A 13950-nucleotide genomic window follows, 5' to 3' on the forward strand; every position below is an offset into this window, starting at 1 on the left:
CCTATAATTTCTGCAATTAACAGTTCCACTGAAAAGATGTCAACTTACATAGATTATTTTTTACAGGACAGTGTTAGGGGCTTGGACTCCTATGTACAGGATTCTTCAGATTTTGTTAGAAAATTGGACAATTTTGTTTGGAATGAAAATTGTATACTCTTAAGTTTGGATGTTACATCCCTGTACACGTCTATACGTCATTTGGACGGCATCAGGGCTGTGAATTATTACCTGAATAGGAGATCTATGAATTTTTCTGCTCATAATTCCATGCTCACTGCGATGATTAAAATTTGTCTGGAGCAAAATTATTTTTTGTTCAATAGTCAGGTATATCAGCAGGTTAGAGGGGTAGCTATGGGGGCCTGTTTTTCTCCCAGCCTAGCGTGCTTGCACATGGGCTGGTGGGAGGAACAGGTCCTCATGGTGCAGCATCAGGCCACCATGGAGAGGAATGTACCGGTCTATTTGAGATATATAGACAACCTCTTTCTCATTTGGCAGGGTACCATGCTGGAGGCCCAGGAATTTGTAGAAAAATTAAACAGTAATGATCTGAACTTGGAATTTACATCCTCTATGAGCAAAACCCAACTATGCTTCCTTGATATGGAGGTTTATGTACATGAAGGTAAACTAGCAACACGACTATATAGAAAGCCAACTGCAGGCAACTCTATTTTGCACGCGGCAAGTCAGCACCCGCATCACTTGATACAAAGCATCCCCTTTGGGGAGATGCTTCGCATCAAAAGAATTTGCAGTGATGAGAGGGAGTGCACTAGAGCTATGGATGAAAGTCGTTTGCGCTTTTTGGCACGTGGATATTCAGCTAATACGGTCACTAGGGCCATGGAACGAGCCAGAGCGGGCAGAGATTCTAGTGCCCAAATCTAAGAATGATACTGAGTCAGATGCAGTACCCAAAGATAGCTCTAGAGTCGTGGTTACTTACAACCAGCAACATAGGGAAATCAGGCGGATTTTCAGCCGCAACTGGAACCTAGTGACGGGGGACCCCGTCATTGGGGGTTCAGTGGGCAGAAGGCCAGAGTTTTCCTTTAGGAAATCTACCTCCATGTCAGACAGGCTAGTGAAAAATCATTTGGAACTCCCAACATCTAAGACCTTTATGAATTTGGGGAAAGGTTTTCTGAAATGTTCCAGCTGCAAAGCCTGTAAAAACGGATGCAATACAACACGCTATCTCATTCCTTTCAAGGAAGATCCAGTTCTGATAACTAAACAGTTATCTTGCAAAACGGAGTTTGCCGTTTATGTGCTGCAGTGCCCCTGTGAACTTAGGTATGTAGGGAGTACCCGGCTACCGGTTCACAGGAGAATACTGCAGCACTTGAGGGCAATCACCAATAATGAACAAGCCTACCCTGTGGCACGCCATTTTCAGGCGGTACACGGGAGTGATCCCAAACATCTTGTCTATTTTGTTATAGATTGTGTGCCACCCCTGAAGAGAGGGGGTAATAGGGATGGGCTGCTCAGGGTACTTGAAACTAGGTACATCTTAGAACTTAACAGTCGTGCCCCTGGAGGTCTTAACGCCAGTGAGGACCTATACACTTGTTTGTAGTTCTTTTCAGAAAATAAGGTGTACCTATACCAGAGCTGGACTTAACCATACTGTTTAGTTACTAGAGTAGACTGTTCTAAATTCATAAATTGTAAAATTTGCAGTCAATAGAATTGTTTTGCATTTTTGGGTTGCTGCCGGGTATTAACATCTGTCAGATTGATGATTATGAAATAGGGAGGGGCTCTTCCCTTTTTAAAAAAACTGAGATACTTGCACTCAATCACTTTCAATATATTCTTTATTTGCAATTTTTGCGATGATGGCTGCTCCTTGTTACAAGATGGGAATTGGATACTTTCAAATATGTGTGTTTACATATGGTCTTTGTTTACATACAGCACATGACACTTTACTGGAAATTCCCACTTGGGATATATTCTTTGAACGTTTTTTCAAAAAGGGTTTGTGAAACATTGTCCTCTTGTAAATCATGAAATTTAACAATGGTTTTAAATGAATTATATATTTATATATTTATATGTATATATTTATGAAGTTTTTTTGTACATGCTATTTATTTGCGTATTTGCACATGTATATACTTCAGTTTATTTACCCACTATGGGTTATATTCAAGATGGAACTGGACTATACAAAATAACGGTAGTCCTTCTGTTGTTTCCATGTACCCTTTTGAAAGAATGCCATGTTTTAAATGTGGTGGTTATAATTTAGTCCACCTTTAGTGTCTATGACTAGATGGATAAATTCCCATGTAACTTTGCGATCACATCATGTGATCAAGACAGTGGATACTGTCGAAACGCGTAATGGCGGGCATGCTGAGCGAGATTGAGCTGAAATAAAATCACACTTGTTTGGCACCATTCCTGGGTTCCTCTCTTCGTTTGTTCAGAGCTGTACAGGATTTTTGCAGCCTTGTGGATTTGGGACGAGTTTTGCTTGAATATATATATATATATATATATTACCTACTGGCGGTCGCCAGTAGGTATATATAGTTAGGATTTTTTTGAATAGGGATTTCTGAAAATTCTATGTTGAATAACTTTGGCGTTGAAGCACGGAATTGGTTGAAATTTTCAGGAAAATGGCACATTTTGTTTCTGATCATCCCCTGAAAGTTTGGGGGGGTTTCTTGAAGTGGGGGCCGAGAAAAAGGGGGGTCCCAAAACGTGTTTTTAACATTGAGTTTTCCATAGGGCGGTTGGACTCACTTTTAGCTCGAACGGCTGAATGGATTTCTATGAAACTTGGCAAAATTGTAGGGACTGGTAGTCCAATGTGCCTTTGCTAGGTCTCAAGATATGTGCTCTAGTGGATTTTGAGTAATTTAGGTTCAAAAATATATATATATATATCTGTAAGCGCGCCCCGGTACGCGCACCGGGGAGCGCTCCGGGCGCGCTACGCGACTTGCGTGCGGAAAGCTGATTGGCTCTAGGGTGTCTGTAAACATTCTAAACAGTCCGGAGCGGCCGCCATCTTGTGTCTCGGTAGGATCGAGACACAAGAGGTGGCCAAAACAAAGGAGGAAATGACCATAAGGGGGCAGAGTAGATCCTCCCTGACCCCCTAGGTTTGATGTGGGGGCTTTAAAAGGGCCCCGCGGGGCAAAAAAAAAAAATCCTTTTTTTTGCGGGGGAGCACCCGGTACGCACACCGGGAAGCGGTCCGGGGAGCGTAGTATGGGGAAAAAAGAATGATAGACTTTTCAAATATTGTGTGTTTATTGATTGTTCTTTTTGTTGTTTTTTTGTTGTTTTTTTTATTTAAGTGGCAACATGTAGGTACCAATGCAGAGTCTAAAATTTAATATACACTTTCTCCTTTGTAGATATCTTGCATGTTGTTTCTGAAGTTATTGTGGTATATGGAATTCATACCATAGTCTATTAGGAAAGCAGAAACAATATGGAGGCAGGAGATGATAAAGAGATGTTAAATACACATTGGAGATAATATAGTTGGAGAAAGGAAGTAACTATGAGCAAACTTACTATGTAACACAAAAAAGTTGCACAGTATATTTTAAGTCTCACTTTATAGTATATCTTTTTGGGTACTATTTCATAATTTTCATATAAAAAAGAATAATGTCTCAAACAATTTTAACTTTTAAAATTTAAATTTATTGTTCTGATTTTTCAAAATCTATAAGAATTTGCAACATTAATTCATCTGGTATGTCCTCCTTTTCATTCCATGGTTCATATTCTTCAACACATTTAATTAATTCTTGGTCTACAGCAGAGGTCTTCAAACTTTTTGATGCCGAGACCCCCTTGTAAAACCTTTTTAGGCGTAAGGACCCCCTTCCGACAAAAGATTCTAGAAACTGGTACTCCTCATCATAAACAACTATCGACAACCATAAATGCGCCTGTTAGACCTCATCACATCCATCCATCCATCATTCATCCACCCACACTTCCACACATCCATCCATCCTTCATCCATCCACCCTTTCATCCTTCCATCCATACATCCATCCTTTACCTATCCACCCGTCCATCCACACACCCACCTTTTCACACATCCATCCATCCATCCATCAATCATCCATGCAACCTTTTATCCATCCATACATCCATCATCCATCCACCCTTTCATCCTTCCATCCATACATCCATCCTGTACCTATTCACCCGTCCATCCATCCATCATTCTTCCACCCACCTTTTCACACATCCATCCATCCATCATTCATCCATGCAACCTTTTATCCATCCACCCATACATCCATCCTTCATCCATCCACCCTTTCATCCTTCCATCCATACATCCATCCTTCATCCATCCTCCCTTTCATTATTCCATCCATATATCCATCCACCCTTTCATCCATACATCCATCCTTCATCCACCCACTCTTTCATCCATCCATCCACCCACCCATCATTCATCCCCCACCTTTTCACACATCCATCCATCGATCATTCATCCATGCAACCTTTTATCCATCCATACATCCATCATCCATCCACCCTTTCATCCTTCCATCCATACATCCATCCTTTACCTATCCACCCGTCCATCCATCCACCCATCATTCTTCCACCCACCTTTTCACACATCCATCCATCATTCATCCATGCAACCTTTTATCCATCCATCCATCCATATATCCATCCTTCATCCATCCACCCTTTCATCCATACATCCATCCTTCATCCATCCACCCTTTCATTATTCCATCCATATATCCATCCACCCTTTCATCCATACATCCATCCTTCATCCACCCACCCTTTCATCCATCCATCCACCCATCCATCATTCATCCCCCACCTTTTCACACATCCATCCATCCATCATTCATCCATGCAACCTTTTATCCATCCATACATCCTTCATCCATCCACCTTTTCATCCTTCCATCCATACATCCATCCTTTACCTATCCACCCGTCCATCCATCCACCCATCATTCTTCCACCCACCTTTTCACACATCCATCCATCATTCATCCATGCAACCTTTTATCCATCCATCCATCCATCCATCGATCCTTCATCCATCCACCCTTTCATCCTTCCATACATCCATCCTTCATCCATCCAACCTTTCATTAATCCATCCACCCTTTCATTATTCCATCCATATATCCATCCACCCTTTCATCTATACATCCATCCTTCATCCACCCACCCTTTCATCCATCCATCCACCCAGCCATCCATCATTCATCCTCCACCTTTTCACACATCCATCCATGCATCCATCATTCATCCATGCAACCTTTTATCCATCCATACATCCATCCTTCATCCATCCATCCACACTTTCATCCTTCCATCCATCCTTCATCCATCCACCCTTACATCCATCCATTCACCCATCACTCATCCACCCACCTTTTCACAAATCCATCCATCATTCATCCATGCAACCTTTTATCCATCCATACATCCATCCCTCATCCATCTACCCTTTCATCCTTTCATCCACCCTTTCATCCATCGATCCTCCATCCACCCACCTTTTCACACATCCATCCATCCTTCATCCATCCATCCACCCTTTCATCTTTACATCCATCCACTCATCATTCATCCACCCACCTTTTCACACATCCGTCCACCCTTTCATCCATCCATCCATACATCCTTCATCCGTCCACCCTTTCATCCATCCATCCACCCATCATTCATTCACCCACCTTGTCTGTGCCTCTCTCATGGGGGGTCAGTATCTCTCTGCTTCGTCTTCCTCTCTCATGGGAGGGCATCTCTGTGCCTCCCTGCTTGGGGGGGGGGGGGGGCAGCCGGCTGTGAAAACATCTCACCACGAAGAACAGACTCTCAGCCACATTTCTCCTGCACAGGCGCCAGGTATGAGGGCTCGTGGGACTTGAACCAATGATATGATTGTAATGTCCTTCTGCTGTTTACTGTGTATTTGTAAAGCGCTCTGATACCTACGGGTTAAACTAGCGCTATATAAAACGTTAAAAGTAAAAATAAACCCACAGCTAAGTCCATTGAACTCAAAGGGCTACAGCCTCCTCCCCCCCTCCCTCCCCCCAGCTCCTGCATATCAGCCTGGCTGAAACAGCTTGGACACACACAAAGGCACACCAGAGTACTATCACAGGTCTTTAAAAGACCTTTACTTGTTAATGAGGCTTTGATGTTTTTCACACCTCGGTGTGAATTAGGCGGCCTCCGCCTTGAGCACCCTCGATCAGCCTGACGCCAGGAACTGCACTCTGGCAGAATGTGCGACCCCCTTCCCAGGACTCCACGACCCCCCTGGGGGTCGCGCCCCACAGATTGAAGACCTCTGGTCTACAGTGTCATCCAAAAAGTCTATTTCTTCTTTTTCTTCCCTAGGATTGTTTTCAATATTAATTTGAAATGAAATATTATTTTCATTTTGTTGTGCTTCCATTTTCTTGCTGTAAATTGCAAATAAAATAAATATATCAGTAGTGATAGGGCACTGTTGGGTTTAAGTTCAGACAGGTACTTGTGCGTTTTTAACAGTGAAGTTATCTTTGGGCACTGTATGGTTTCAGGCAGGAAGTAGAACTATTAAAAAGTGCCTGTGATGAAGCCTAAGTAAATTAATAATTATACCACAGAAGCCTAACTCAATCAATAATTTAAAGAATTAAGCCTTTCTTAATGTCTAACTCTTATAGAGGGACAGTATATAACTATCTGAAAATGTTTTACAAAATTAACTTAAAGTGCATAACATAGTTCTCCTTTCAAATGAACAACTTACCTTCTTCAAAGTAGTTGAAGTTTTCTGTCAAATTCTTTTCCAAATGTACCTTCGGTAGTGTTAGTCAAAATGGCTGTGTTTCCCTCTCATTTTTTTATATATATTCATGTACTTAACCAATCAAATGTCAGCACATAAAAGTACAAAATGTAAGTAACATTTTAACTGGTTAAAAATTCAAACAGTTTCATATGTTTTTTGTCATGTAACTTACCTCAGGATATTTAGACAGGGCTACAGCCCAAATGGCTCAATGGAATACCACCAAATTTGGGTAAATGGTAGGGACTGCTATGTAGTAGGGCCTATTCTATATTTGATGAAAGTGTCTCCAGCGGTTTTTCTGTAAATTACTTTCCCACCTTTTTTTAGTGAGCGCTTACCGGTGCGCGCACCGGTACGCGTACCAGCAGCGTTACGGAAGTCCTCCATTTTGTGTTTCGGTAGAATTGAGACACAAGATGTAGGGCAAACAATGTTCGGAATGAGTAGAAGGGGGCACGGTAGACACTTCCTGACCCTCTAGGTTTTCTGAGGGGGGCTTAGGACGCTCATACAGGCAAAAAAAAAAATATCGCGTGGGAAGCGCCCGGTACGCGCACCGGTAAGCGTACCAGGGAGCTTACTTTGGTGAAAAATAGTGAAAAAAGTTAGAAAAAGATAAACGTTTTGAATGATCAGAGGTAGGGTAGCTCTGAAAAGAGCTTTTGGGTTCTGTGGCTGATTTAGGTACCTACAAGTAGGTTCCAATGCACAGTCTTAAATTCAGGAGGAATATTCTATTCCCCTCATCTGAGAAGTGCACACCATCTCCTCTGTAGATGTCTTGCATGTTGTAACGCAAGTTATTGTTGTATATTGAACCCATTCTAAAGTCTCTCATGTAAGCAGAAACAGATTTATTCACATGTTTCCGTGCTTTCTCAAATTGTGGACAAAATTGGTTGGACCAGTTCCATTTCTGTCTTTGGCATATATTTTTTATAACAAGGCAGTTTGGGGAAAAAGTGTCATCAATTGATGAAAGGTGTCCTTTAAAAGCATTTCCAGACCAACCCCAGTCATAGTGCCCAAATCATTTCCACCACAGTGCAATATTAAGAGGTCAGGGTTAGGCAGATGCATAAAAAAATTATATTAAAAACATATAAAATATATTTTTCCTTTAAAAGAAGAATACATTTTACAGCTTTTGATATTTGCTATTAAAAAACCATTGAAATTCACTGAAAAAAACATAGGTTATAGACCATATATAGTTAGGAATTAGCATTTACAAAACCTTGAAAATTCACTGAAAAAGCCATAGGTTATAGACGATATATAGTTAGGAATTAGCATTTACAAAACCTTATTTTACTCACACAAAACCATTGAAATTCGCATATATAGTTAGTTGCACTAACTATATATCGCGCACCTGCAATCCACTGCTGATGATGTCACATATTACATCATTCATGACATGGTAAGTGACATCACTGATGACATCACTGTTGACAACTCAAATGACATCACTGACAACATCACTGATGACATCATTCATGTGATAATACGATGAACCTCTTCAGACTCTAATATAACCTTAGATACATTCAGTGTAAACAGGCACTCACAGATTGTCACTCATCCATGGAGTTACTCATACACCTAGTCATTCATGCAAAGAATCAATCACACCTCCATTTCCTCAACTATACAGTTATACACACCTTACTTATTCAAACATATTCTAACACATATTTACTCTCTTATACAATCACTGATACAAGTTTTCAATGATCCATGCAGCCACTCACACATTCACTGGCTCTTATACACAGTAATGTATATATGTCAACTCTCACATGTACTGTGTTTTACATATGTACTTACTTTGACATGTAGCACTGAGATATCCATTCACTCACCAATACACTCATGCACACAGTCAACCACCCATACAGCTGTTTCCACATGCAGTTTTGAACCCATACATCTAGTGAATCAACTGTTAATACATCTATGCACAGAGTCACACACCTCCCAGCCACCCACACACACACACTCACTCTCCCATACAAATACTTGGGCAACCAATCAATAACCCATATAGTTACTCATATAGCTACTGATCAACAAATGCAGCAGTTTACAGAACAACAGATATAATGATGCACAAATTAAGACAGTTTAGTCACTAACCCATGCACTCAGTGAGACACATTTAATCACTCTCTCATACAGTCAGTCATGCACCTACTAAATCCTTCATCCAGACACTTATACATCCACTCATTCTTAAATATGTAAGACATGTTTTAACTTTACAGAAAAATACAGTCACTGGATGATGTCATCAGTGATGTCACTGACCATGTCATGAATGATGTAATATGTGACATCATCAGCAGTGGATTGCGGGTGCGCGATATATAGTTAGTGCAACTAACTATATATGCGAATTTCAATGGTTTTGTGTGAGTAAAATAAGGTTTTGTAAATGCTAATTCCTAACTATATATGGTCTATAATCTATGGTTTTTTCAGGGAATTTTCAAGGTTTTGTAAATGCTAATTCCTAACTATATATGGTCTATAACCTATGTTTTTTTCAGTGAATATATATATATATATATATATATATATATATGTATATATATATATATATATATATATATATATACATGTATGTATGTATGTATGTATGTATGTATGTATATATATATATATATATATATATATATATATATATATATATATATATATATATATATATATATATATATATATATATATATATATATATATATATATATATATATATATATATATATATATCTCAAAGACACAATGCAGGAAACCCTTTCGGAGAGAGACCACACACGAAATGGATTCAAAACCTTCTTTATTTTTGTCAGCTTGCCAGCAGGTTTCCAGCATAAGTGTCGTCAAAACAGTATTTGCCAGACGCGTTTCGAGAGCTAAGCTCTCTTCTTCAATGGCTAGGTTGCAGTCACAAGAGAATGCCTTGAATTACGCACAAATTTAAACAGTCCCCGCCCTCTGGGCGTGTTTCATCACGGCAGCGTTTTATGGGATCTGTAGTGCCGGTATTTTCCAAGTGGATGCATTCTCAGTTCAATTAAACCCCAATAAAATCCAAGTGGATAAGAGGACACATATATGCAAGACTCCTGCCCCGCTTTGCAGCTGACGAAGAAGAGACACGGAGGCCCCCCTGAAGGGCCCCAGGTCGATTGTTGTCAAAACAGTATTTGCCAGACGCGTTTCGAGAGCTAAGCTCTCTTCTTCAATGGCTAGGTTGCAGTCACAAGAGAATGCCTTGAATTACGCACAAATTTAAACAGCCCCCGCCCTCTGGGCGTGTTTCATCACAGCAGCGTTTTATGGGATCTGTAGTGCCGGTATTTTCCAAGTGGATGCATTCTCAGTTCAATTAAACCCCAATAAAATCCAAGTGGATAAGAGGACACATATATGCAAGACTCCTGCCCCGCTTTGCAGCTGACGAAGAAGAGACACGGAGGCCCCCCTGAAGGGCCCCAGGTCGATTTGTGTCCTTGTTGGCAAGCTGACGAAAACAAAGAAGGTTTTGAATCCATTTCGTGTGTGGTCTCTCTCCGAAAGGGTTTCCTGCATTGTGTCTTTGATGTTACTACTACTGTCCCGGTCGTGGAGAAGAGACCTGCTGCGTATGCAGAACCAGTGCTGACACCTACCTAGGGTCAACAAGGACACGAATTGACCTGGGGCCCTGCAGGGGGGCCTCCGTGTCTCTTCTTCGTCAGCTGCAAAGCGGGGCAGGAGTCTTGCATATATGTGTCCTCTTATCCACTTGGATTTTATTGGGGTTTAATTGAACTGAGAATGCATCCACTTGGAAAATACCGGCACTACAGATCCCATAAAACGCTGCTGTGATGAAACACGCCCAGAGGGCGGGGGCTGTTTAAATTTGTGCGTAATTCAAGGCATTCTCTTGTGACTGCAACCTAGCCATTGAAGAAGAGAGCTTAGCTCTCGAAACGCGTCTGGCAAATACTGTTTTGACAACACTTATGCTGAAACCTGCTGGCAAGCTGACGAAAAGAAAGAAGGTTTTGAATCCATTTCGTGTGTGGTCTCTCTCCGAAAGGGTTTCCTGCATTGTGTCTTTGATGTTACTACGGCTGTCCCGGTCGAGGAGAAGAGACCTGCTGCGTATGCAGAACCAGTGCTGACACCTACCTAGGGTCAACAAGGACACAAATCGACCTGGGGCCCTGCAGGGGGGCCTCCGTGTCTCTTCTTCGTCAGCTGCAAAGCGGGGCAGGAGTCTTGCATATATGTGTCCTCTTATCTACTTGGATTTTATTGGGGTTTAATTGAACTGAGAATGCATCCACTTGGAAAATACCGGCACTACAGATCCCATAAAACGCTGCTGTGATGAAACACGCCCAGAGGGCGGGGACTGTTTAAATTTGTGCGTAATTCAAGGCATTCTCTTGTGACTGCAACCTAGCCATTGAAGAAGAGAGCTTAGCTCTCGAAACGCGTCTGGCAAATACTGTTTTGACGACACTTATGCTGGAAACCTGCTGGCAAGCTGACGAAAATAAAGAAGGTTTTGAATCCATTTCGTGTGTGGTCTCTCTCCGAAAGGGTTTCCTGCATTGTGTCTTTGATATATATATATATATATATATATATATATATATATATATATATATATATATGTGTATTCCACCAAAGTGATCCTTCGACTCTGTGCGCTCAACTGTGGGTGCTCTGCAAAGGGGCCGGATCCTGGCCCAATTCTCAATTTTCCACCAAAGATGTGGCACTCAGGGTTTAAGTTAAACAATCAAGGTTTATTTCTCCAGCTCGGACCAATGCGTTTCAGCCTTGACAGGCTTTGTTCACTGTAAGTGAGCTTTTTTCTATGTCTACTATTTATCCCAATTGGTGATTAAGATGCATTGTGGGACTAGTAGTTACATTGTACATTTCATTCACATCATGTATTGCATGCAATGTATAAGCGCAGTCATTTAAATTGATTATTTCATTTTCGAACTTTCTAATGGCGCTGCATTTTTACGCGCAGAAAAGCAATTTCATTCTCATATTATTGTCATATGCAGAATACATATTTACATATTTATCACGTATAGTACACGTTTACTGATTGTACATAGATTGTTAAATGTCTATTTTTATATTTGGGTATAGTACCCCATTATTTCAGATGTTTCTCAGTTTATAAATATTGTCCACATATTACAGTCATTAATCCAAATGTATATGAAGCTCCTCATCAACGTTCATCCCACAAGGGTTTTTTGTTTTAAGTCTGATTATGAATTTGTATTCAATTTGTCGCAATTTGCCAAGACTGTTGCCTCCTCGCTCATCTAGTTTGACCATGTGTATTCCATAATACGACATTGCTCTCCAATCACTTTTTTGACATATTGACATATGCTTGGCTGTGGCGTATGACATGTCCTTGTTTTTCACAGCTCTAATGTGTTCCAGTATTCGTTTTTTTAAAGCACAGGTTGTGCTTCCAATGTAACATGAACCACATTTGCATTGTATGATGTATACCACATGTGTGGAAGAGCATGTGATTCTTCCTTCAACCAATGTTTTTTTCCCATCAGGTTCTTCTAAGGTGTTTTTATTTTGGCCAATCTTGCAAGCTTTGCAAACATTGCATTTTCTAAATCCCTTTTGTTGTTCAGTGAGCCAATTGCTTTTGTTTTCAATTGTTTTTGACTCGAAGTGGCTTTTGACAAGATGATCTTTTAGTGACGGAGGCTTTTTATAGCTTATCATCAGTCCTTCGCTTACTATTTTTCCTACGTCGGGATCCCCCGATATTAGATGCCAATATTTCTTGATCTTGCTTTTTATAATGCCACTTTCTTTACTGAAAGTTGTCACAAATCGCGGTGGCCCATGTGATTCATCTTTTTCTGTTTGTGTAGTAAGTATCATGGATCTGGTTTTGAGTTTCACTCTTCTCTTACTTTTCTCCTACTTTTCTCCAATATTCTTTCACTGTATCCTCTTGACCTTAATCTTTCTGTAGTTTCCATGATTTTGGTTTCTGCATCTTGTTCATTCGAGCAATTTCTCTTCGCACGAATAAATTCGCCGTACGGTATGCTTGCAAGAAGCGGTTGAGGGTGGAAACTGGTTCCATGTAGAATACTGTTTGTAGACGTTTTTTTCCTGAACAGTGTTGTTTGTAATTGATTATTCTCAACATGTATTTTCAAATCCAGGAAATCAATTTCTTGTTTACTGGTCGTGTGTGTGAACTGTAGTCCAATATCATTATCGCACAGTTTAGAAAAGTACATATTGAAATCAGTTTCCTTGCCATGCCAAATTAAAAACAGATCGTCGATGTAACGGACCCATAGTATTATCCTGTCCAGATCTGATTGGTTCGTGGTGTTCCATGCAATTGTTTTTTCCCACCATCCCATTGTAATATTGGCATAATTTGGTGAGAAAGAAATTCCAATGGCCGTTCCGCACTCTTGCTTAGAAAGTTGTTTGTTGAATAAGAATACATTGTTGGTAAGACATAACCTGATCATATTCATTAACATTTCTGTATGTTTACGTTCTCCGATGTTTCGCTGTTTTAAAAAGTAATTGCATGCCTCTAAGCCAATTTCATGTTTTATTGACGTGTACAGTGAAACTGCATCTATTGTTACCAGTAGGTAGTCCTCACACCACATGATGTCCTTAAGAATTCGTAAGAAATCTCCAGTGTCGTTAATGCATGAGCTCATACTCTTTGCAATTGGCGCTAGAAACAGATCTACATACTGAGAGATGTTTTCGTAGAGGCTTAGACATGATGCCACAATCGGTCTGCCCGGTGGATCAATGAGTGTCTTATGAATTTTTTGCAGAAAGTAAATTGTGGGGATTACTGGGTATTCATTCATAAGAAATTTCTTTTCATCTTCATCCAGTAGCCCTTCCTTTTGCCAATAATGTATTAATCCATTTAATTGCAGCGTCATCTGATTTATGGGATTTGTTTGTAATTTACTGTAATTTTCTTGGTTTTCCAGTTGTCGTTTTGCTTCTTTTACATAGTTTTGTGTGTCCATCAAGACGATATTGCCCCCCTTGTCTGCAGGCTTTAT

The sequence above is a fragment of the Lissotriton vulgaris genome, chromosome 5 (genome assembly GCF_964263255.1).
Source record: "Lissotriton vulgaris chromosome 5, aLisVul1.2, whole genome shotgun sequence".
NCBI classification, from domain to species: Eukaryota; Metazoa; Chordata; class Amphibia; order Caudata; family Salamandridae; genus Lissotriton; species Lissotriton vulgaris.